Source organism: Rhinichthys klamathensis, unplaced genomic scaffold, assembly GCF_029890125.1.
Source record: "Rhinichthys klamathensis goyatoka isolate OS25496 unplaced genomic scaffold, OSU_Roscu_1.1 h1tg000144l_1, whole genome shotgun sequence".
Taxonomy (NCBI): domain Eukaryota; kingdom Metazoa; phylum Chordata; class Actinopteri; order Cypriniformes; family Leuciscidae; genus Rhinichthys; species Rhinichthys klamathensis.
In genome coordinates, this window is record NW_026606679.1 from 479520 (window position 1) to 503777 (window position 24258).

Genomic DNA, 24258 nt, shown 5'->3' on the forward strand with positions numbered 1-24258 from the left:
GATCGGCTCCGCTGCGTGTCGGATCCGTGCTCCGCCTTCCTTCAATACCTACCAGATCCGGATTTGTTGCAGAACGGCTGCGGCCATGACTGACAGCTGAAGTCTCGAGGACATACGATATCTCGCGAATTTACGTTTGATCGCGCGATATAACAGGATTTAGTTTCTATAAACAGAACCACAAAACCAGCAACAGTTTGTTTCCATCCAGAGGAGTACAGGGGAAACAACTCTGTGCTGATCTCCTTTTTTTGTGGAGATTATTGTGATTCTAGTACACGATTTATAATTATATAATCGACAATGCTAAATGTTTATTTTGGGTTCCTTTTTGAATGAATTGGGAAAGTAGTAGGCTGTGTAAATAAAGTTAACTATTGTTCTTGTTGGAAAAGGAAAAAGTATATTTTTATTTTGAAAATTACCGGATGTTTTATTTTGTTTCTGTGCTCGACTTCCTGCGGCGCTCTCCGGCATCCGGCAAAAATAGAAACTTTGCGTATCTTCTCCGGATGGCTGCGGTCGCCGGAGCTGGGACGGAGTCGGAACGGAGCCGTTCCGCAGTCAGTGAAAATGCACACATTGGGTTTCATTCATGAAACACGAGCAGAACAAATTTTTGTGTAAATCGTATGTAAAGTGGTTCTGGCGTAAATTTTCGGATTCATTAAAATGTTCGTATTTTCCAAATGTTAGTTGCACAAGAAATCTACACCTGCTCCCAGCCACGTGTAAATAGTGCGCTTATAACACCCGAACGTTTTGCTCATTAATAAGGCTGCATTTTAATTCACCTTAATCGGGTATATTTGCACAGCATTAAAAAAAAATATTATATATAAATTGCATACGGTTTTTCTTATTATGAGAGACAGTAATAGCATCTGCGATGGTGGTCCTTTTCCAGTTTGAATACTATTTTTCCGAAGTGAACTAATTCGTTTTTTGCTCTCACCCCGGATTTCCACCAACTGCAGAACGGCTGCGGATTGGCTCCGCTGCGTGTCGGATCCGTGCTCTGCCGTCCTTCAATACCTACCAGATACGGATTTGTTGCGGAACGGCTGCGGCCATGACTGACAGCTGAAGTCACGAGGACACACGATATCTCGCGAATTTACGTTTGATCGCGCGATATAACAGGATGTAGTTTCTATAAACAGAACCACAAAACCAGCAACAGTTTGTTTCCATCCAGAGGAGTACAGGGGAAACAACTATGTGCTGACCTGCTGATCTCCCTTTTTTGTGGAGATTATTGTGATTCTAATACTATATTTATAATTAAATATAATCAACTTATAAAATGCTAAATGTTTATTTGGGTTCCTTTTTGAATGTATTGGGAAAGTAGTAGGCTGTGTAAATAAAGTTAACTATTGTTCTTGTTGGAAAAGTGAAAACTATATTTTTATTTTGAAAATTACCGGATGTTTTATTTAGTTTCTGCTCGACTTCCTGCGGCGCTCTCCGGCATCCGGCAAAAATAGAAACTCTGCGTATCTTCTCCGGAGGGCTGCGGGACGCCGGAGCTGGGACGGAGTCGGAACGCAGCCGTTCCGCAGTCAGTGAAAATGCACACATTGGCTTTAATGGAAACCTATTGACTCCGCCGCCGTTCCTGAGCGGATCCGCAGCCGTTCCGCAGTTGGTGGAAATTGGGGGTCAAGCTTACCCCGGATTTCCACCCACTGCAGAACGGCTGCGGATCGGCTCCGCTGTGTCGGATCCGTGCTCCGCCGTCCTTCAACACCTACCAGATACGGATTTGTTGCGGAACGGCTGCGGCCATGACTGACAGTTGAAGTCACGAGGACACACGATATCTCGCGAATTTACGTTTGATCGCGTGATATAACAGGATGTAGTTTCTATAAACAGAACCACAAAACCAGCAACAGTTTGTTTCCATCCAGAGGAGTACAGGGGAAACAACTATGTGCTGACCTGCTGATCTCCCTTTTTTGTGGAGATTGTTGTGATTCTAATACTATATTTATAATTAAATATAATCAACTTATAAAATGCTAAATGTTTATTTGGGTTCCTTTTTGAATGTATTGGGAAAGTAGTAGGCTGTGTAAATAAAGTTAACTATTGTTCTTGTTGGAAAAGGGAAAACTATATTTTTCTTTTGTAAATTACCGGATGTTTTATTTAGTTTCTGTGCTCGACTTCCTGCGGCGCTCTCCGGCATCCGGCAAAAATAGAAACTCTGCGTATCTTCTCCTGTCTATGATCTTCTCCGGAGGGCTGCGGGACGCCGGAGCTGGGACGGAGTCGGAACGCAGCCGTTCCGCAGTCAGTGAAAATGCACACATTGACTTTAATGGAAACCTATTGACTCCGCCGCCGTTCCTGAGCGGATCCGCAGGCGTTCCGCAGTTGGTGGAAATTGGGGGAGAGTTTCTATTTTTGCCGGATGCCGGAGAGCGCCGCAGGAAGTCGAGCACAGAAACTTTTTAAAATTCGCACCCTGTTGACTTCAATGGGGCAAGTTCTAAACCTGTGATTGTCGAGTTCGCGCGTGCACAATTGACTACTGTGGACTTCGAACGAAAAAAGGAAGTAAATACAGGTATGTGAGCTGGCTGAATTAACATCATTTTTATTAATATCTTGCACATCTACTGCAGTCAGATTGACCGTGGTCACTCTTAATAACACCACTCACATGGCTGTGCACTTGTAATGACACATTAAGGTTGTTAAGAGGTTAAAAGCAGGTTTAGAACTTGCCCCATTGAAGTCAACAGGGTGCGAATTTTAAAAAGAGGATAACACGGTGTAGGCAACACCGATTTTTGTCGTTTTTGTCTGTACTGACAGCACTCCAAATGTGCAAAAAAATGAGCTCAATGTTAAAATTGACCGGAGTTCTCCTTTAAAGGGTTAGTTCACCCAAAAACGAAAATTCTGTCAGTAATTACTCACCCTCATGTTGTTCCAACCCCGTAAGACTTTCGTTCATCTTCGGAAGAACATATTAAGATATTTTTTATTAAATCTGAGAGCTGGATCACTCCAGGGAGTGATTACTCACTTCTTAAGGGATCGAAACTGGCCGTCCCAAAAGTTATGAAAGACATCGTTAAAATAGTCCGAGTGACTACAGTGGCTCAATTTTATGTTTATCAAGCGACGAGAATACTTTTTGTGCGCAAAAAAACAAACAAAAATAACGACTTTATTCAACTATTTATTTTCCTTCTCTGTGGGCCTCGAGATTTCACGTAGTGAAACTACGCAAAGCTTCTAGGTTGCACGTCACACTTAGGCTCACTATTGGCCGACGCTGTTCATGTGTGTGATGCGTGTGACGTACAACCTAGAAGCTTTGCAACCTAGAAGGAAATGAATAGTTGAATAAAGTCATTATTTTTGTTTGTTTTTTGCGCACAAAAAGTATTCTTTTGGGCCGGCCAGTTTCGATCCCTTAAAGCTGCAGTAGGGAGTTTTGAGAAAACGTTGACTTAGCCTGAAAATTTGAACAAGCACAACTTACAGGTCCCACCCCCTTGCTCTCTGCTGCGCTACAGCCCTCCCTCCACAGCTCGTCCTCCACAGCGGAGCCTGTCGTGAACGCGCAGGCTAGTAAACAGGGCCACCCATAACAGCGGATAAAAAGTTATATGGCACATTCACCAATAGGGACTAAACGCCAATAATATGCTTTACATTGACTATGGCCTGCCCATACTTTGACTACAAACTTGGTCCTCAAATCATTATGTATTTTGCAATAGCATACATGTAACTTTATAACGTTGGACTCATTCTATAAGTTATAAATAGCTAGTAGGATAACGTTAATATAACGGTAACTAACGTTACAGTATATAAGTAATTATTCTAGCGATATACAGTATATAATGCTAGATAAGGTGTGCTAGTACATTATTTCAGCAACATGACAAGCCAGTGAATTAGCAGGTTTCAATTGTTGCTTAGCAGAGAGCGTGACATTTTATCTACATGTTATTATCGTCATCAGTCTTTTTCCTTTTACCTCTTTGTTTTATGAGCAGGTGTCACTCGAGAATTGGCAGTTTAGGTTGTTTCTCCATCATAAGCACAGCTGCAGCACGCCGGCAATCTTGAGTTTGAACGACAGCTCGTGTTCCGGCGCTCGCGCTGTGCAAGAGAGGGGTGTGATCAGCGCGTACATGAGCGTGATTGACACTGCTAAGACATTCCTCCTGGCTCTGATTGGTTGTTTCTGACCGGGAGCGTGTATTTCTTGCAAATGGCAATAGGACCACTGGGAGGAGCCAGAGGAGCTTGATTTTTACACAGATTATCTGTCTCATATTCTACTGTCAGACTCAGGACATAATGACAGTTTTAACAAATACATTTTTTCAAAAGTTACCTACAGCAGCTTTAAGAAGCCTATGAAGGAGTGATCCAAATCTCAGATTTAATCAAAAATATCTTAATTTGTTGTTCCGAAGATGAACGAAAGTCTTACGTGGTTGGAACAACATGAGGGTGAGTAATTACTGACAGAATTTTCATTTTTGGGTGAACTAACCCTTTAAGCGCGTATAGACGTTAATGTTTTATTCTTTATTTTTCCCACAAATGTATGACTTTTTGAAGTGCAATTTGATTACCATATGCAGTTTTAATAAAGTTAAATCAGCTAACCTTCTATGTAATTTTTACTCTTTAAAGTGTACACTTGCATGTGTTGATTATAATTAATTTATTGTTAGGCTCATAAATAATAATAAGGATAAATAATATTTCATTTATATAATTATCTATGACTAATTAAAAATTAACCGCAAAACATAACATGCCAAACGGGGTTATCTATAGCATAAAAACAATTGTCAGAACATCATCTCTCAGTTGCTGAATGTCGTGCAACAACATTGCTACAGCCCTACCTTGACACACACACACAACCCACAGAAAGACGTGCGTCAGTATCGAGTTCTTACAGGCTAGAAAGAGATTATTTTATTAGGAATATAGGACTGACCTGAAGGAAAATGCTATGTCTACTGTAAATGCTGGTACACTCGCTTACTCGATCTCTCACAATAGCCTACTCTAGCTTTAATGAACAATATCAATGAGATCAAACATGTGTTTATATTGCTAAGAGTGGTTGCTAGGGGTGTTTGTGTAGTGATCCATAGAACCGTTGGGTGAAGTGGTAGCCGTGTTTTATCGTGAATAAAACACCGCTGCCTATTGACCAATCAGAATCAAGGATTGGAACTAACCGTTTTATAAATGTATTAAGTTTATTTGATAGGGACAGAAATTGGGCCACAGCCTGGAACACTTTTTTTTTTATAAGAAGCCATATTTGTTTAATCCTTTGTCATATGCATTCTAGTCATTTAAACTGATAGGAAACATACTGAAATGACTACTTTCATTGTACTTTTGTCTCATTTTCCCTTATTCTGAAGAACACACAAGTAAAATATGACTCATCTTACCCCACACTCCCCTATATAACATTGTGGTTTTTGGACATTTTTAACACGAAGGTAAGGATGGAACTGAATATGCCTACCTGCCACCAGGCATAGATGTCGGCAGGAAGCTCGCTGTTATTGAGAGAGAGCAGTGGTGGAACATCTTGTCTGAAGCGTTTGGTAAACCACTCGTCGTCACTTGCAGCCAAACACCGCTCCATACAGGCACAGGGTTCTTCATGAAACAACCGCTCCACCATGCTATTGTTCATCAATAGTTTGAACCGATTATAAGGAACTTTATGTATGGTCACTGTACTGATGATGGCACCCAACAGAACCACGAAGAAGACCTTCGTCCGTTTACAAGACGGCATTTTGAATGCAGAGGTGCTTCTATCCTCAGATGTTTGGTTGGTATAGATTGAGTTTCAGGCGATTCCTCTGGCAACTTTCAGCACCTTAATATGAGACCAGCTGCAAGAAACTGAGCATTAAGGAAAATAAAAATAGGCTAAATAATGAAAATATTTATGAGAATAAAGGGTTAGAGGGAAACAGTGCTGAACTATACCATGTCCTTTGGAGGAGCCCACTTGTTGTGGTTTTATGTGTGTGTTGGGGGGGGGGCACTTGTTCGTGCACTTGCCGAGGACTGAAGCGCCTTTCAGACAGGAAAGGCGCTTTGTAACCAAAGCCCGTTTATGGAAAGCCTGGCCACTCCCCATAAGTCCTATTGTACCGAATTTTGGATGTAGTTCCACCAGAGTTCCGATCATCCGAGTGCAAAATGAATGGGAGTCTATGGAGCTAGACGGCTAAATTGGTCTCTTTTACCCGATTGCCGTTGAGAAATCTCAGATTTGAATGTAGGTTTTGCAAGTTCAACATGGGTTATAGGTCGAAAGTTGAATGAACGAGTACTTATGTCCTTTCGATTTCTTACAGGTTGAGTTGTTGTTGCCCATAACACGTGACGCTAGCATCTGCTAATGGACGCTGATTGGTCAGTGAAGGACTGATTACGACCAGAGATACCACTTGATGGCATCGTGGCATCCAAAGTGGGACCAGAATGTTAAGGCGGACTTAACTCTTCTAGCACATGTATTTATCTGTCAACTGTGTTGTCGATGCAGCGCGAAAGCACCAAAGTGACTGAAGGATTGCCGTAAAGCAGTATCTCTGGTCGTACGATGTGTATGACATCATTGACATTTTAAAAGACTTTTTAAAGCAAATAAGTGACTCTAAAAAATCGAACACCCAGTAATCTGTAATTTCTTTGCATCTCCTTTCGAAAACAACATTCAAATTACTAGACAAAAAATTATATCCTGAGAAAAGTGGATTTTGAGGGATATATCTCCATAGACCTCCATTCATTCTGCACTCGTCCTGTGAGCGCCCTCATATGGAACCAGAGTGGACCTGCAACCAGTTCAGAACCGGGAAGTTTACTGAGAGTGCAAGTTCTCCCCATTTTAGGCATTCTCTGATGTAACCCATTCATTTCAAGGACTTCCAAAGATGCATAACAGCTACAAGTGTATGCACTATGCAAGCACTTTATACAGGATTTACCCTATTATACTTTATCGACACAAATTGATAAGTCAAACAGCAAACAGCCACCCACAAATAGTCTATAAATAGTCTGTCAGTTTGAGTTCACTTGAACAAGGGTTAAATTACTCGTCAGCAGGGTCCAAAATTAACTTTTTGGCTCACCTGCCACAGGGACTGGTAGATGAAAAAATCCACCAGCCAAGCATATTTTCTACCGGCCAAGATAATAAACAGCCTTTTTGTGTCACATATACATTAATTTATATACAGTCATGGTCAGAATTAATGGCACCCCTGGTAAATATGACCAAAACTGGCTGTAAAAAATAAATCTGCATTGTTTATCCTTTTGATCTTTCATTAAAAAAATTAGCAAAATTCTAACCTTTCATTGAAGTAAAAGAATTGAAAGTGAGGGGGAAATCACATTATGAAATAAATGTTTTTCTCCAAAACACGTTGGCCACAATTATTGGTACCCCTAATTTTTTTTTACAAGTAAAATATCTCTGAAGTATATTCCCATTAATATTTACCTTTTTTAGCACACCAGGGTGACTGGGAACATGAAATTGTCCAGCCATGACTTCGTGTTTCACAGGAGTTTGAATTTGAGGAAACACAAATGCCAAATCCCCTTAATCATTCATCACAATGAGTAAAACCAAAGAATATAGTTCTGATGTCCATTAAAAATTGTTGACCATTACAAAATAGAAAGTGGCTGTAAGAAAATAGCTAAAGAATTGAAAATCCCCATTTTGACCATCAAGGGCAATAATTAAGAAGTTCAAATCAACTAAAGATGTTCTGAATCTGCCAGGAAGAGGACGAGTGTCTATATTGCCTTAATGGACGGTGAGGAGGAAAGTTTGAGTGGCCAAAGACTCTTCAAGAATCACAGATGGAAAATTGCAGAGATTAGTTGAGTCTTGGGGGTCAGAAAGCCAAAACAACCCCTACATCAAGACATGTTGTTTGGGAGGGTTTCAAGAAAAATCTTCCTCGCTCATCCAAAAACAAACTCCAGCATATTCAGTTGTCAGACACGACTGAAACTTCAAATGGCACAGTTCTCTTACGAGAGTATCTCTCGTACTGCGTAATAGCTTTACGCTAGGGGAAAAACTATTTTCCGCGAGATATTGAAGCCAAAAATTATCCTTTAATTTTTTATTAATGCAAAACGCTTTGCAGCAGCAAGCAAACATAGACGAAACAGCTCGCGCGCCTATTGGTTGCTCTGCAGCAAATGCAGCAGCCTATCGAGAGAGACTCTGCGTGACGTAATGACCAATGGGGGCAATTCGCGCCCATATCGTCACGTCCCGCCAGAAGGGGCGTGGTCTCGCCCTATAAATATGCTCGTTAGGCTGATACAAGCTGATTTTTACCTCTTCAGCGAAGCACACGCATCGCTGGATCCGGAGTGAGAAGCCGCGCCGTCGAAGCAAGCCTTTCAGCGGGACGAGCTCTGGAGTCGCTGGCCTCGCCGCCTTCATCTGCCGTACCTGCTGCGCTTTCCGGCGTTATATATCCTTTCAAATACTCTGTGTGTATTTCTCTGTTGAGAAGTGTTTGTTCGCTTACTTGACGCGACTTACACTTCTCTCACAAAAAGAGCAGCGTCTTTTTAAAGATGCCTTCCTGTGGCTCGTGCCGCGCCCCGCTCAGCGATGGAGATCGACACGTCATCTGTGTTTCCTGTCTGGGTGAGGATCACGCGGCTATCGCGCTCGCTGACGGCGGATGCCCTCATTGCGAGTTTTTGCCCATGGTGACTCTGAGGACGCGCCTGGCATCATTCTCCGAGCCTTCACCACAGCCCGCCGTGACGCCGCGCCGTAAAAAGCGCCGCGCCCAGCGCGCTCCCGAGCTATCTCCAGCCCGCCAAAGCTCGCCGGTTCGCCCGCCGGCTTCGCTCGAGTCGCTCACTGACGGACAACGGCCGCCGCCTGCCGCCACGTCCATCCACGAGCCTGACGAACCCTCCGAGGCGTGTTCTCTTCTGGCGTCCGATAGTGAGAATTGGGCGAGCTCCGTGGATCTCCCCTCCGCTAGCGTTTCCCGCCAGACCACTGGTAAGAGAGCCGGCATTGAGACTGAGCTGATGCGTCTGCTCTCTCAGGCCGTTGAAAGCATCGGCCTCGATTGGGAGGCGCCCGCGTAACCGCCGCGCAACAGGCGAGCTTTGTGGACCTCCGCCTTCTGTCCGCGAGTCGTCAAGGAAACGGGCCAGCATTCTACCCCGCCCCCCATGGGCGTGCGTCACCGGCAAATGAGAAAAGATGTGTTTTAGTCCCCGCCGAGGCCGGATTAATCTCCATTTCTCAAACATTTCTCAGCTCCTAGTTTGAGCGGCTGAAAATGTCTTTATTGCAGCAATGAGCCTGTTGTACAACACGCACACCTGCATACAAACGCCGACACACACAAAACTGTGATGACACTCTCTTATCTGCTTGCGCTAGTGTAGTTCTCCCTGTGGCCCAGTGGCGGAACCTGAAGCTTTCACGCGGGAGACCCGTGTTCGATCCCGGCTCTCGCAGCAGATAAAAAATTTAGTCTCGCCGCGGCCAGACTTCCACCGAAACTTTTCGCTCGTTCAGTTCCAGATAATGCGACTGTTCCAGTGTATTTTGCAGTAAACAAGCTGGTACCACGGCCCGCTTGCCTGCACATAAAGGCCGTTTCCATGGCGACCCAGAAAAATCATTGTATTTCTGGTTTTCCGGCCACAGCCGATGGTGTTATAAGTGTAATAAAATGCTCACAGCCCAGTGTTCATTTCTACACACAAACACAGCCCGCCACGGTACAGGGCTCGCACAATTGTGCATTAAATGTAGTGAATGTGCCCACAACCCAGTGCCCACATACACTACCACGGTTTCTGTAAAACGAAACCAACACAAGTCTTCCTAGCCTCCTAGGAAATTGACAGTGTTTCAGTCTCGCCGTGGCCAGACTTCCACTGAAATTTTCGCTCGTTCAGTTCCAGAAAATGTGACTGTTCCAGTGTATTTTGCAGTAAGCAAGCCAGTACCATGCCCGCTTGCCTGCACACTAATGCTGTTCCCACGGCGACCCAGATAAATCACATAAATGGTGTATTTTCTGATATTCCGGCCACAGCCGATGGTGTTATGAGTGTATTGAAAATGCCTACAACCCAGGGCTCATTTCTACACACAAACACAGCCCGCAAAAATGCAGGGCTCGCACAAACAATCCGGCCACGGCCGATGGTGTTATGAGTGTTGTAAGAATGCCCACCCAGTGCCCATTCCCACACCCAGACACAGCCCGCCACGGTGCAGGGCTAGCACAAATAAACTCGACTCAGGTCGATTGTGCAAACAATGTAGTAAACGCGCCCATGTCACCATGCCCGCTCACACTACATGCTGCGTGTCCCATGGTTTCTGTAAAAACGAAACCAACACACATTCAGTCGGCCATGAACGACAGTGTTTTCAGTGTATTAAATGTGCCCGCAGCCCCGCGCCCACATTTTCTCACAGACACACCGATTCCCACGGGATCTCCCCCGCTCGCTTTTTCTGCACAATCTGCCATAAAAAAGCTGAGCGCGGCCAGGTCGCCCGCTGTGATCAGCGCGCCCCCCGCCTCGAACGCTGTAAACACGGTGTTGTGTTCCCAGTATGCCCAGGCTCTCGAGCTGCCGTTTTGTCGCGGCCAGAGCCCGGATTTCATTCTGCCTCTAGCTATTCACGCAGATGCGTGGTCAAAGCTTCCCGGGGTTTCAGAATGGGTGCTGAACACTATAAAGAGAGGCTATTCGCTACAATTCGCTCGACGCCCGCGCCGTTATACGGCGCGCGTCGAAACTACGGTGAAAAACGAAGTATCTCATCTACTTCGTGCCGAAATAGCGAAACTACTGAGCAAAGGGGCTATAGAACCTTTATCTCAGGCTCAGAGCGAAGGGGGCCTATACAGCAGATATTTTCTGGTACCGAAAAAGGATGGGGGTCTCAGACCCATTTTAGATCTGCGGCAGCTGAACAGAGTGCTTGTGAAGCGCCAGTTCAGAATGCTTACGACCAGGAAAATCCTCGCGCAGGTGCGCTTCGGGGACTGGTTTATGTCGATAGATCTGAAAGACGCCTATTTCCAAATACAAATAGCGTCCCATCACAGGCGATTTTTGAGATTCGCCTTCGAGGACCAGGCATATCAATACACAGTCCTGCCGTTCGGCCTGTCCCTAGCGCCTCGTACATTTACGAAGTGCATGGACGCGGCGCTCGCGCCCCTGAGACTTCAGGGCATGCGAGTTCTGAACTACTTGGACGATTGGCTGATTCTAGCTCGATCACGATCGGAGCTCATAGAACACAGGGCCGCATTGCTCGAGCACCTCGAGAAGCTGGGCCTCACAGTCAATTGGGCGAAGAGCTCACTGTCTCCCAGTCAGAAAATTTCCTTTCTGGGAACCGTGTTGGACTCGCTGTCCATGACAGCACGCCTGTCACCAGAGCGCGTGCTAAATATTCAGCGCGGCGTGAAATCCTTCCGCCACGGCGCGATAGTCCCGCTCAAAAGGTTTCAGAAAATGCTGGGGCTGATGGCCTCAGCAGCCTCTGTACTCCAGTTGGGCCTGCTCCGCATGCGCCCACTGCAGATGTGGCTGAAGACGCGGGTTCCACCCAGGGCATGGACAGCGGGTCTGTTTCGCCTCAGGGTCGACCTTCAGTGCGTTTCAGCTCTGAAACCTTGGAGAGAAACCGACTGGTATCAGTCAGGTGTAAGTCTGGGGACCGCTTCGAGCGTGAAGGTGGTGTCTACGGACGCCTCCACCTCGGGGTGGGGAGCGCTGCTCGAGGGCAGACCGCTAGCTGGCCTGTGGTCAGAACGGGAAAAGCTCCTTCACATAAACTGCTTGGAGATGATAGCAGTCGACAAAGCGCTACGGCGTTTTTGTCCCCAGATAACAGGCCACCACGTCTTGGTCCGGTCGGACAACATGTCGGTGGTGGCATACATAAATCGCCAGGGCGGCGTCAGGTCACGAAACCTTTACAGGTTGACGGAACGCCTCCTGGTTTGGGCTCAGCACAACCTGCTCTCACTGAGAGCGGCGCACGTGCCTGGTCACCTGAACGTGGGACCAGACAGACTGTCCAGGAACAACGTTCCAGCAGGGGAATGGTCGCTGCACCCGCAGACGGTCCAGCTGCTGTGGAAAACGTTCGGCAGAGCTCAGGTGGACCTATTCGCGTCCCAAGAAAACGCTCATTGCCCGGAGTTTTTCTCGAAAAGCAAGGACGCGCTGGCTCATGTTTGGCCCCGCTGCCCCCTGTATGCTTTTCCTCCTGTCTCGCTCCTGCCTCAGGTGTTGGAACGAATCAGGGAAAACGGATGCCCAGTGCTGCTTGTAGCCCCGCTCTGGACGAACCAGACGTGGTTCCCTGCCCTGATGCAGCTGACCAGCACTGCCCCATGGCCTGTACCATTGAGGAGAGACCTCCTCTCTCAGGCGGAGGGCTCGATCTGGCACCCTCGCCCGGAGTTATGGTCCCTGCACGCATGGGCCATCAACGGGTACCCGCTAGCCTCCCAGAGGGAGTGTTAAACACAATCGCGCAGGCTAGAGCTCCGTCTACCAGGCGGCTCTACTCCTCGAAATGGTCTGTTTTCTCTACATGGTGTCAGGCCCAGAGCCTTTCACCTGTGGAGTGCGGGGTTGCGGAAGTGCTTTCCTTCCTTCAAGAGCTACTGGATAAGGGCAGGACCCCATCCACGCTCAAAGTATATGTGGCGGCCATAGCAACGTTTGCAAAACCGGTGTCTGGCCAGTCGCTTGGGAAAAACGACTTAGTCGTGCGTTTCCTTAGGGGAGCTCGGAGGCTGAACCCTCCAAGGCCCCCTTCAGTCCCGACGTGGGACCTTTCCACGGTCTTGGAGGCCATGAAAGGCGCCCCGTTCGAGCCAATCCAGCTGGTGGACATGAAACACCTGTCGTTCAAGACAGTGTTTCTCATGGCTCTCGCTTCAGTGAAGCGCATAGGGGACCTACAGGCGCTTTCAGTAAGCGCGTCGTGTATGGAGTTTGGGCCTAATGACTCAAAGGTCATTCTCAAACCGAAACACGGGTATGTCCCGAAATCCCTCAACACGCCGTTCAGGGCCCAGGTCATTTCCCTGTCTGCCCTTCCGGTTCTCAGTGAGGAGGAGGATGCAAGTCTCCTCTGCCCCGTCAGGGCATTGAGAGCTTATGTGGCACGCTCGTCTGTTTTCAGACAGACGGAGCAGCTTTTTGTTTTGTTCGGCGGGCGTTCCAAGGGACTCGCCGCCTCAAAACAGAGCCTATCCAGATGGATAGTGGATGCCATCGCGCTCGCTTACTCTGCGAAGGGCTTACAGTGCCCCTTGGGTGTCAGAGCGCATTCCACGAGAGGCGTGGCCTCTTCGTGGGCATGGTCTAGCGGGGTTTCCCTGCAAGGTATCTGTACGGCCGCGGGCTGGGCCTCGCCGTCTACATTTATAAAATACTATAACCTGGAGGTACCCGCCTTACAAGCTAAGCTTTTGGCGGTCTAAATTCAGTGCTATCTGCCCCGCTCTGCGGCCCAGATGCTGAGTTTACTGCAGCCCCATGAGTGTTGACTCACGTATGGCCGCCCAGATCAGGCTGAATGCTTTCACCCTGACTGCGCGTTTGATGGTCATATAATAGCCCCGCTGGGTGCTTTTTTATAGGGAATGACGCTTCCAGCCTCTCTTCCTTTACTCTATGTGAGTTTATGGTGATTATGCACTACATGAGCCCTGGGCTTCGGCCCCTGGGACTTTGGTGTTGGATCCCTTTACGCACGGCGTGTTGCATTGTGTTCCCCTAGCGTAAAGCTATTACGCAGTACGAGAGATACTCTCGTAAGAGAACGTACTCGGTTACTAACGTAACCTCGGTTCTCTCTAGAGAGGGAACGAGTACTGCGTATCTTGCCGTGCGTGGAATACGCTCTGGTTCGCTTCAGCGATAAAAACCAGCTTGTATCAGCCTAACGAGCATATTTATAGGGCGAGACCACGCCCCTTCTGGCGGGACGTGACGATATGGGCGCGAATTGCCCCCATTGGTCATTACGTCACGCAGAGTCTCTCTCGATAGGCTGCTGCATTTGCTGCAGAGCAACCAATAGGCGCGCGAGCTGTTTCGCCTATGTTTGCTTGCTGCTGCAAAGCGTTTTGCATTAATAAAAAATTAAAGGATAATTTTTGGCTTCAATATCTCGCGGAAAAGAGTTTTTCCCCTAGCGTAAAGCTATTACGCAGTACTCGTTCCCTCTCTAGAGAGAACCGAGGTTACGTTAGTAACCGAGTACGGTTTCTGTTGTCAGATGAAACTAAAAAAAAAGCTGTTTGCCAGTAAACACGCTAGATGGGTTTGGTGCACACAAGGATAAAAAGTACCCCATGTGTACAATTTAATATATCATTGGATCTTTAATGTTGTGGGCATATTTTTCTGCTGGAGGTCCTGGACTTCTTATTCAGATACATGGCATTGTGGATTCTATCAAATATCAACAGATAAAAAATCAAAACCTGACGCCTTCTGCTAGAAATCTTATAATGGGCTGTGGTTGGATCTTCCATCAGGACAGCAATCCAAAACAAACATCAAAATCAACACAAAAATTTGTCACGAAGCACAAAATGAAGCTTCTCCCATGACCGTCCCAGTTCCCTGACCTGATGAGTGGAGTGAACTGAAGAGAAGAAGCACCACCAACATGGATCTGGGAATCTGCAGGATCTGGAGAGATTCTGTATGGAGGAATGGTCTCTGATCTGTTGTCAGGTGTTCTCCAAACTCATCAGGCATTATAGGAGAAGAGCTGGTATCTTGTCAAAAGGAGATTGCAAAAAGTATTTAATAAAAGGGTGCCAATAATTGTGGCCAACGTGTTTTGAAGAAAAACATTTATTTCATAATGTGATTTATTATGAAATAAATCCCCCCCCACCACACACTTTCAATTCTTTTACTTCAATGAAAGGTTACAATTTTGCCAATTTTTTAAATGAAAGATCAAAAGGATAAACAATGCAGATTTATTTTTTACAGCCAGTTTTGATCATATTTACCAGGGGTGCCATTAATTCTGACCGTATGCTATATTTAAACATTTGTCATTATATTTCTGGTCTATTTTTATCCATTTTTACTTTTATTTACACACATATTACCCAATTTACACACATTAAAATAATATTTTTTGTGGTGGTGCCTATGAAAATAGTTCTGTACAAATGAAATGTACTAATTGTATATTTAATCAAATATATGCAATAATAATATATTATTATTTCAAAAAAAATATTTAGTTTTTTTACTCTGCCTATTTTTTTACTCCATTTACTCTGACTGATACGATCAGTAAGTAACTGAAGGACTGGAAATATCAGTTGTTTTAACCATTCATTAAAATGAATCGGTTCAAATGAATCATTAGTTCGCGAATTGGACGTGTCATTATCGGATGTGTACGTGTTGTGTGATTATCCCGGCAGCAAGGACATCCCTCACGATTTGTGTCAACGCAGAAAACATTTAATCACTGGATAAGTTTTTTCGTTTATTTAAAGTGTGGTTTATGTCACCTGAATTTTTTTTTTTTTTATATGGTCTAATGTTTTTTTTTTCTTTTACCCCTACATAACAGTGCTCGAATGAATTATAGCTTACACAATAATATTAATGATACGTAGCATAGGCAACAAAGGTAGGCTAAATAAAATGTAATAATTCTTATGAAATATACCATTTTCAGTCGAGGCTGAATAAAGTTTTGCAGTGGTCGAATTGAAGGGGATCCGGGACCCCCATAAGGAGTAAAAAAAAAAATAGACTTATGGGGGTCCCTCGGATTTTTTTATTTTAGTACAAAATAATAATGACAAATCTGATTAAATGCATGCACACGGTAAATTTTATGAATTAATTATTTACAATAATTTATATTAAGTTTGTTTACAGGCTAGTTGCCATGTCGCTTTAAAATGTAAACGTCCCCTATGCTGCGTTCCAGGCAGGTTTCTGAGCACGTAAATCACGACTTCAAACCACGACTCACGACTTTGTAGCGTTCCAGTTACAGCTCTGACGTCACATAGGTATATATCTCTCCTACTATCTTGTATACAGCTTCGCTAATCTTTAAAGGATTCAATACACACGAGGTTTGAAATCGAATGATCACTTTTATGTCATTCTCTTTACTCTCGTCTCCTTTATTTCCAACGGCTTCCTTTTTTTCCTCCCCTGTCTTAGGCTACCTCCTGCCAAACTCTATCGTTTGAATTCGTTCCATTAGAAATTATTGAAGCTTCATCACCTTCCATCTCCTCTAAATCATTCTCATATTCTCTTCTGAAGCCATTAGGCTTATATAGTATAATGTGAGATAGAAATTAATATTTAAGTCACTAAATTCAAGATCACCCTCCGCTGCGGCTGTCAGTCATTCTCCATTCAGCATTCAAACAGCGCGTCGCGTTCGGTTACGACAGTCAACACGAGGAAACTCTCTCTAAGATTATTCAATGTTAGCCTACTATTATTATATTTGATCCGTAGATGGAGCTCTATGGTTTCGCATAAAACAACTTTATCTTGCAGTAATTGCTGTAACTTAATCATGTTACTTTCTAACTTGTCTGTTAGATCACAACACTAGAGTCAGAGCACTATAGAGGGAATGCATTAACGTCACTTCCCCGCCGGAACACGCCCCCCTCAGCGGGACTGAGTGGCAGAAGAGCTGCTGCGTGACTGGAGTTAATAGGGGAAACTGCGTTAACGCGAGTAAAACAAACTATTATCAGTTTAAACTAAAAGTTGGACTCGATATAGTGTTCCTTACAACTTATCAAAGATCCAGTGATCCATGGATATTGACATGCAGCCAGGAATCGTGTTTCCTGACATTTATATGTGCCTGATTTCGACGCCGGGGAAATAAATGAAGACAATTTGCCTGTAAACGTTTTATATAAATACAATATAGATAGGTCTAAATCCGAGTGATCACTTACATTAATGTTATACTGTATATCATCATATCGTCCAGCCCTAAAACTTGTATAGTTTTTTGTCAGTGTTTATTTAAAAACATCCAATTATGCAGAATATAGTCTGTTCTGTAGCTTTTTGCAGTCTGTAAAAATATACAGTACCTCAGATTTCTGGTCAAATCTAGTTGTACAGTCAATCGCAAAGCTCTTTCCCGTTTTAGATGTGTTTTGTGTGATTTTCACGGCGTTCACGCTGAAAACAAATGCTGCCGCTCAGTCTTTTTGCCACTTGTGGGCGTGACCGCATTCACTCCGGCCGACGGTGACGTCATGCGCATACCCTCTATTTGTTCTTCACGCGCACAGTAATTGAAATGTAAAATTGTTAAAAGAAAAGGCTCAATAAACTATTGCATAGATGGATACTGTCAGTGCTTTAAGTGGCCCAAAAGAGGTGGCGGTAGGCTACTCTATTATTTTTATTATTATTATTATTTTGCTTACTCCCCTCCTCCCCTGAGGTTACAACAACTATATTGAAGGGGTTTCATATAAACAGCAGTCAACAGACGACCTTCTAAAAAATAATAAATCCTTTTATTAGTTTGTAGATTTGCTTTAGCTAGAAAGAGCTACTGAACATAAATAAAATGTGCAAAAGGGTATTGAAAAAATACCCTTAGAAAGAGCTACAGTAGAAAGAGCTACTGAACATAAATAAAATGTACAACATGTGGATATGAATCCAACTGGAAAAACTTGTGAAAAGATATATTTTGATTAGTCAAATAGCAAATAGCATATAGTGAAGCTCTATAGCCATCTAGTGGTTAAAGGGATTTTTATGTTATTTTAAAACTGCATTTTCAAAAAAAATGGCTTAAAAATCTTACATTAAACGATGTAAAATTATCCATGTTATCTATATGAATGAAAGTTAGAAATCTGGGTCTTTTATAAAGTGAATTTGACATAAAATGCTGTTTTTTTTGTTGTAAAAATCCTATTTAAATAAATATTTATTTATAGAAATTTAAAATATATCATAAATCCTCCAAAAACTGCACAAATGTTGAGTAAAAACATTAATAAATGTAAAAAAAAAAAAAGTATTCTGTTACAAAATTAAATGTTATTGTCTGGGGTATAGAGCATCACAGTAGTCCCGCACCGCCCATAGCCCGAGAGAGCTTCGGTGCCGGAAGTAAATTTCCCATTAATTTCTCCCATTGACGTTTTGGAAAAACCGTATCTAAAGAGTTTTAGAGCATGTCTGAGGATAACCAGCTACGGCTGAACTCATAAGCATACAACATAGCATTTCGAGTGAAAAAACGAAGAGAAAATCCAAATAAAGTCAAAGGTACAAGACTGTGTACATATTTTCATTTCCGAGCGAAGGAACTACTCATCCCATAAACCACCGCGCCTCACTGAAGTCGACTGAAGCCACAACCGCGAAAGAGCCTTTTGAGCGACTTCCAAATCTGACGACGGCCATGCTAACTTTTTCCTCCAGTGAATTTTATATAGTGAATGTGCAGGGATTTAAAGACCCACTCCGATGAAAATAATGTTTTCTAGGTGTTAACATGTTCTTGTGGCATTTTTCTGATGTTAGAGGACATATCTTGAGAAAAATAATCTCAAAGTTGTATTTCTGAGTATTTCTACATTCAAATGGCTGTGAATCAGTAGCAGACGCTAAAATGCAGGCTAAAATAGACTGGAGTTGTGACGTAGTAACTCCACTGGGCGTCTCCACACGCGACGTCTTGGAGTGAAATAATGATCGGTGATCGGTGATAACTTTGATTAACTTCGGATAATAATAATTAACGTGTATATAATACTGTTGCCCCACCGGTATTGGGGATGTAAGCTAGCGGGAGAGACAGAGCTCTCAGCAACGGGCAGGGGGAGGGTTGTCTCCGTGCCAACGGCTCCGCCCACAACGCAGAGGCGAATTGCTAATGAGCTACTGCCGCTCTGCTAAAGCAAGGTCCCAGAAAACAGCACAGGTTTTGTGATTTTAGCTAAAAATGGCATAATCATAATTTAAAGACCACTGGGAATGTTTAAAAATAGCTCAAAATATGATCGGAGTGGGACTTTAATGAAGCTTATATGTAAAACACATTGAGCATCTGGCTCGCTCATAGGCTGTACTGCGGCAACTGCACATCCAATGGCGCGGGCGCCTCTGACGTGCGACCAATGAGCTAGCCCTACGTCATTACACGATCTTCAGTCTTCACGGACCTCCCGGGGTTTAACCAGAGAGTTACACGCATATCTGGTTACACGGCACGCACTGTGATGCTCTATTTGTATTTTAACCGAGCAGCTAACACTGACAGCGGCAAAATCGACGCATGCGCTTTTCACTTGTAAAACCCAAGGGTGTGTATGAGTAATGTAGTCTCTGCTCTCAGTGGGACGAATTAGGAGGCTTGCATTGTGAAGGGAGCTCTGAAAAGCGGCAGCGCAGCCAAATGATTAACCCTCTGGGGTCCTTCGGCCCAAATGGACCCGAAGCATTTAAATATATATTTTTTAAATCATTGCTTTATCGGAATGGTCCGAAATTTGGTGACTTTGTTGGTACTTGGCATATGAACACCCCAAAAAATTGGGGACAGGATTTGAATAGTCTAAGTGGTTGTAAAAAAAATAGTCACACTCAGGACCTTCGGGTCCAAATGGACCCGCATAGGAAATGAATGGGAAATTGGCAAAAATGTGAAAATACAGAGTTATTTTGTGCGTACAAACTACAAATCAGCCACGATCCAGAAAAAAAGCACACAACAGTGAAGGGGTGAATCTCTAAAACATCAAGAGTGCAAAACAGACACATCCACACACACACACACAAACACACTTTTATACACATACACACTAATAAATTCAGATTACATATGGGTTTTGAATTTTTAAAATGCTCAGTTTGTCCACCAGATGGCATCAATCTCATTTCAAAAATTGCTTTCATGAGGCCTAGGCTTGACTCTAAAATGAAATACAGCTTTAAAAAAAAAAAAAAAAAAAATTTTAAATTTCTATTATATTCAATGGGGAAAAAATGGGTCATAATTATTGCATTAATATTAATTATAAATCATTTTTATTTTTGAAATTATCTCAAAACACCAAAAAAAGAAAAGAAAAAATATTATAAAAAACAAGTAAAAAAAAAAAAAAGATGATTTTTTTTTATAAATATTAATCCCACCCTTCCGGCCCATTTGGACCCGAAGGTCCTGAGTGTGACTCTGAAATGAAGGACCCCAGAGGGTTAAAACAGATGTGCAAATGAGCGTACCGGCAGGGCCGTAGAATTTAGTAGGGACGCTAGGGACGTGTCCCTACCAATATCCAGTGACACTAATATATCCCTATAGCAATAATTTCGATCAAAATTTAAAATATATTTATACATTGATGTCCCCGTCCCCACCAATTTCAAAATCAAACCTACGCCACTGCGGTACGCTAAAAGCACGTTCTGGGCGCATGGAGAGGTGGCGGTACGCTCAAGACCTATATTTGGAAGTGGCGGTACTGAGTACCGGTGCGTACCGGCCCACTTAAAGCACTGGATACTGTATAATACACTACGCATCAATATGTCTTTCCTTTGTGCTTTGAACCTTTCAATGCGGACTCGACGCGCTGTGACTCGTGTTGCTTTAAGCGCATCATTCTGCGCTCGGGATGCGCATATGCGCTTTGTGCCGCGAGGTATTGGAGCCTTTCATATCATAATACAGTGAGCAATGAAAGATTATTAATAGCCTTTCTTGTTCTGTCCTATAATATGTCGCTGCCTCATTAAACAGCTGTGCTATACATTTAAAACATGTCACAATTTTATAGTAGCCTAGGCTATATATATAATAATTTATCTTTTTGATTTTTGTTATCTTGTTTTTCATGAATGTATTTTACAACAATACAAAGAGCAATGTGTAAAGTTTTACCAGATTTAGTGTTATATTTATTGTCTCTTATTTGTTCCCCACTAAATGTTTTTTTTCACTAAAGGTTCAGATTTTATAAAAATTATTGTGCACTCGTGATTTTTCTAGACTAAATTTTACTGCTGAATTATCCACTAATCTAGTTTATAATAGCATTTTTGTCATAGATTATGATCATATTTTTTTTTGATTTGTTGTTTTTCTTTATAATGAACTTGTCTGTATTAAGTAGATTGTGTTTAACACATAAGAGAGTGATTATCAGTTCAACACACAGAGTTATAGAAATTCTAGTTGATTAAAAAAAACTGCACTGGTATCGGATCGGATCGGTTTTGAAAAAGCGGTATCGTTTGTACGGGGCACAGTGTCCCCTCCCCAATGACGTGTATCATAAGGCGTCACAAGACGGTAGTGTTAAATGATAATGATCTCCACCCTGTCTTTTCCAAAGCCATCAATTTAACTGTTATCACCCAATCAGTAAAGAATAAGAACAGACCACATTAATCCAACCCAGAACAAGGATGAGCTTCCATGCCTCAGCTCAACTCAATATTTAATATTTAATTTAATTTTAATTATCACAATTACTGTTTTAATGTTATTAAATTGAACAAGCACAACATTCAGCATTCAATTAAATATTCTTAAAGCTGTATTATTATTATTAATACTATTATTTCAACATAATTTCGTCATTGGGAACACTGTGCCCCGTTACCCGTAAAAAGCGGCGTTACATGAGCATATAGAGCGTCGATTTTTTTCGCCGCCTCTGGACCGACGAAAAATACGCCATAGTTCACACAATCCCATGGCGCTTTTTATGGCGTTTCGGTTTTTGGCGTGTAAAAAGCAGCGTCCTGGCCGTTCAAACGGCACTTTTTACGCTGCTTTTTTAACAATGTGGTAAGTGTGGTAAGAAAGTGGCGCATTGTGAGCCTTTTAGCGTTCCATAGTTTTACACCCAGTTACGAGTTCTGACGTCACATCGATCTAGTACGAGTTCACGGGTGGGATGGTGGGAAGTCAAGGGTTTGACTGCCGTTCCAGTGCACTTTCACGGACAAGGTTGGAAAAACACGGGTAACCCGGGGATTTCCACCAACTGCAGAACGGCTGCGGATTGGCTCCGCTGCGTGTCGGATCCATGCTCCGCCGTTCTTCAATACCTACCAGATACAGGGTGCTTCTCAATATCCCTCCTCGTCTCCTCGCTCCTCCGTCCTCCATCCTATGACCCGGAAACCAATCGAGCTCAGCCATCTTGAAGGATATCTCAATTCTATAATTGAACCGCGAGGATCGAGGAGTGAGGAGGCTTCCAGAGGAGCTATGAGCGAGGATACACAGGTGGACCCTTTGCGGAAGAGTTTTATCGACTAAATATGACGCACGTATCAATTCTCCTCCCCCTTCACATCTGTCACAATCATTTGAATTTATACTTTACTTTTGTAGTTTACATAAACCACACAACTCACATATTTCAACAAGGTATCTTGCTTTATTATTATTTCTGATGAATTTCTTAAATAAACAAACTTTAACAACATAAGGGCAGATCCTTTGAGCACTGCTGATGACGCAGTGAAGTGACGCTCGAGTGATCAAGTATTCCAATGTATAAAAAAGCTTTCATTCAATTCCTCCGTCCTCGTTTTTTTTTCCTTGCAGCCTTCCCTCGCGTCCTACAGGGGGTGGAGCTGAGGCGTGAGGAAAGGAAGCGAGGAAAGGAAACGAGGATGCACAAATAAGAAATGAGAAGCACCCAAGGGGGTAATCCATCGACCGGAAGTTGAAGTCGGCCGGGTGCCGCCATCTTGTAGCAGAACTTCACTTGCGTTAGCATTTCCATTGACTCCCATTCATTTTGGCGTCACTTTGACAGCGAATAACTTTACATCTGAGGCGTTTAAAGACTCCATTTGTCCATTATTTATTTCTAAAGAAACACGACAATGTATAAAAGGCTCCATTACCTTCTATGTTACGTTATGGCCCCGTAGAAACAGATTTAGTAAAAATAGGCTAACGATTGCGTCATAACCACTCGACTCTCTGTCGCGCTGTACAGAAATTACCGTATAGACAGAAGTAGAAACTCGCGCGCAATCGGGGGGACGTCGAGGCATAAAGTCAAGGGAGAAGCCCATAGAGAGTTGTAAAGCTGCTCCTGCTGCTAGCTCATGGACAGCTAATACTCACGATCTCCGGCTCTGCAAGTTTCGGAAGGGAATGATTCAGATTCCTCTTGGCACAGCTACTAGAAGATTAACGTCTGTCAGACAGGTTGCTCACGTCATCAAGCTTAGTTTGAGTCGGTTTGAGTCTGCGCGTCAGGAACGGAAGTGCTCAGAAATCGCTAAAAATGGGCTTCAACTGTCTCAACTGAGTTCCAATGAGATGGCTCTGTCCATTTCTTTTACTGTCTATGGAAGCACCCACAGATTTGTTGCGGAACGGCTGCGGCCATGACTGACAGCTGAAGTCACGAGGACACACGATATCTCGCGAATTTACGTTTGATCGCGCGATATAACAGGATGTAGTTTCTATAAACAGAACCACAAAACCAGCAACAGTTTGTTTCCATCCAGAGGAGTACAGGGGAAACAACTATGTGCTGACCTGCTGATCTCCCTTTTTTGTGGAGATTATTGTGATTACAATATTTATAATTAAATATAATCAACGTATAACATATGCTAAATGTTTATTTGGGTTCCTTTTTGAATGTATTGAGAAAGTAGTAGGCTGTGAAAATAAAGTTAACTATTGTTCTTGTTGGAAAAGGGAAAACTTTATATTTATTTTTTTCGAAATTACCGGATGTTTTATTTAGTTTCTGTGCTCGACTTCCTGCGGCGCTCTCCGGCATCCGGCAAAAATAGAAACTCTGCGTATCTTCTCCTGTCTATGATCTTCTCCGGAGGGCTGCGGTCGCCGGAGCTGGGACGGAGTCGGAACGCAGCCGTTCCGCAGTCAGTGAAAATGCACACATTGACTTTAGTGGAAACCTATTGACTCCGCCGCCGTTCCGCAGTTGGTGGAAATTGGGGGTGACAGGTTGCCTGGAACGCGGCATAAAGAGCGCTGTGCGCATGACAGCGGTGACAGGACTGCTTGATTGGCGCAGCTCAGGTGAAGCTAATTTTAGCTTTAAAAAATGGGAGAATAATGAACCTCCACTCGCAGTCGGGCAGAGAAAGCTTCTA

General features: G+C 43.6%; 1 protein-coding gene across 1 annotated transcript in view; it reads right to left on the bottom strand.

Annotated features, from left to right (window-relative positions):
- LOC130090417 (CMP-N-acetylneuraminate-beta-galactosamide-alpha-2,3-sialyltransferase 2-like) overlaps positions 1 to 24258 on the bottom strand; it is an 85943-nt gene that overhangs the window by 13250 nt on the left and 48435 nt on the right.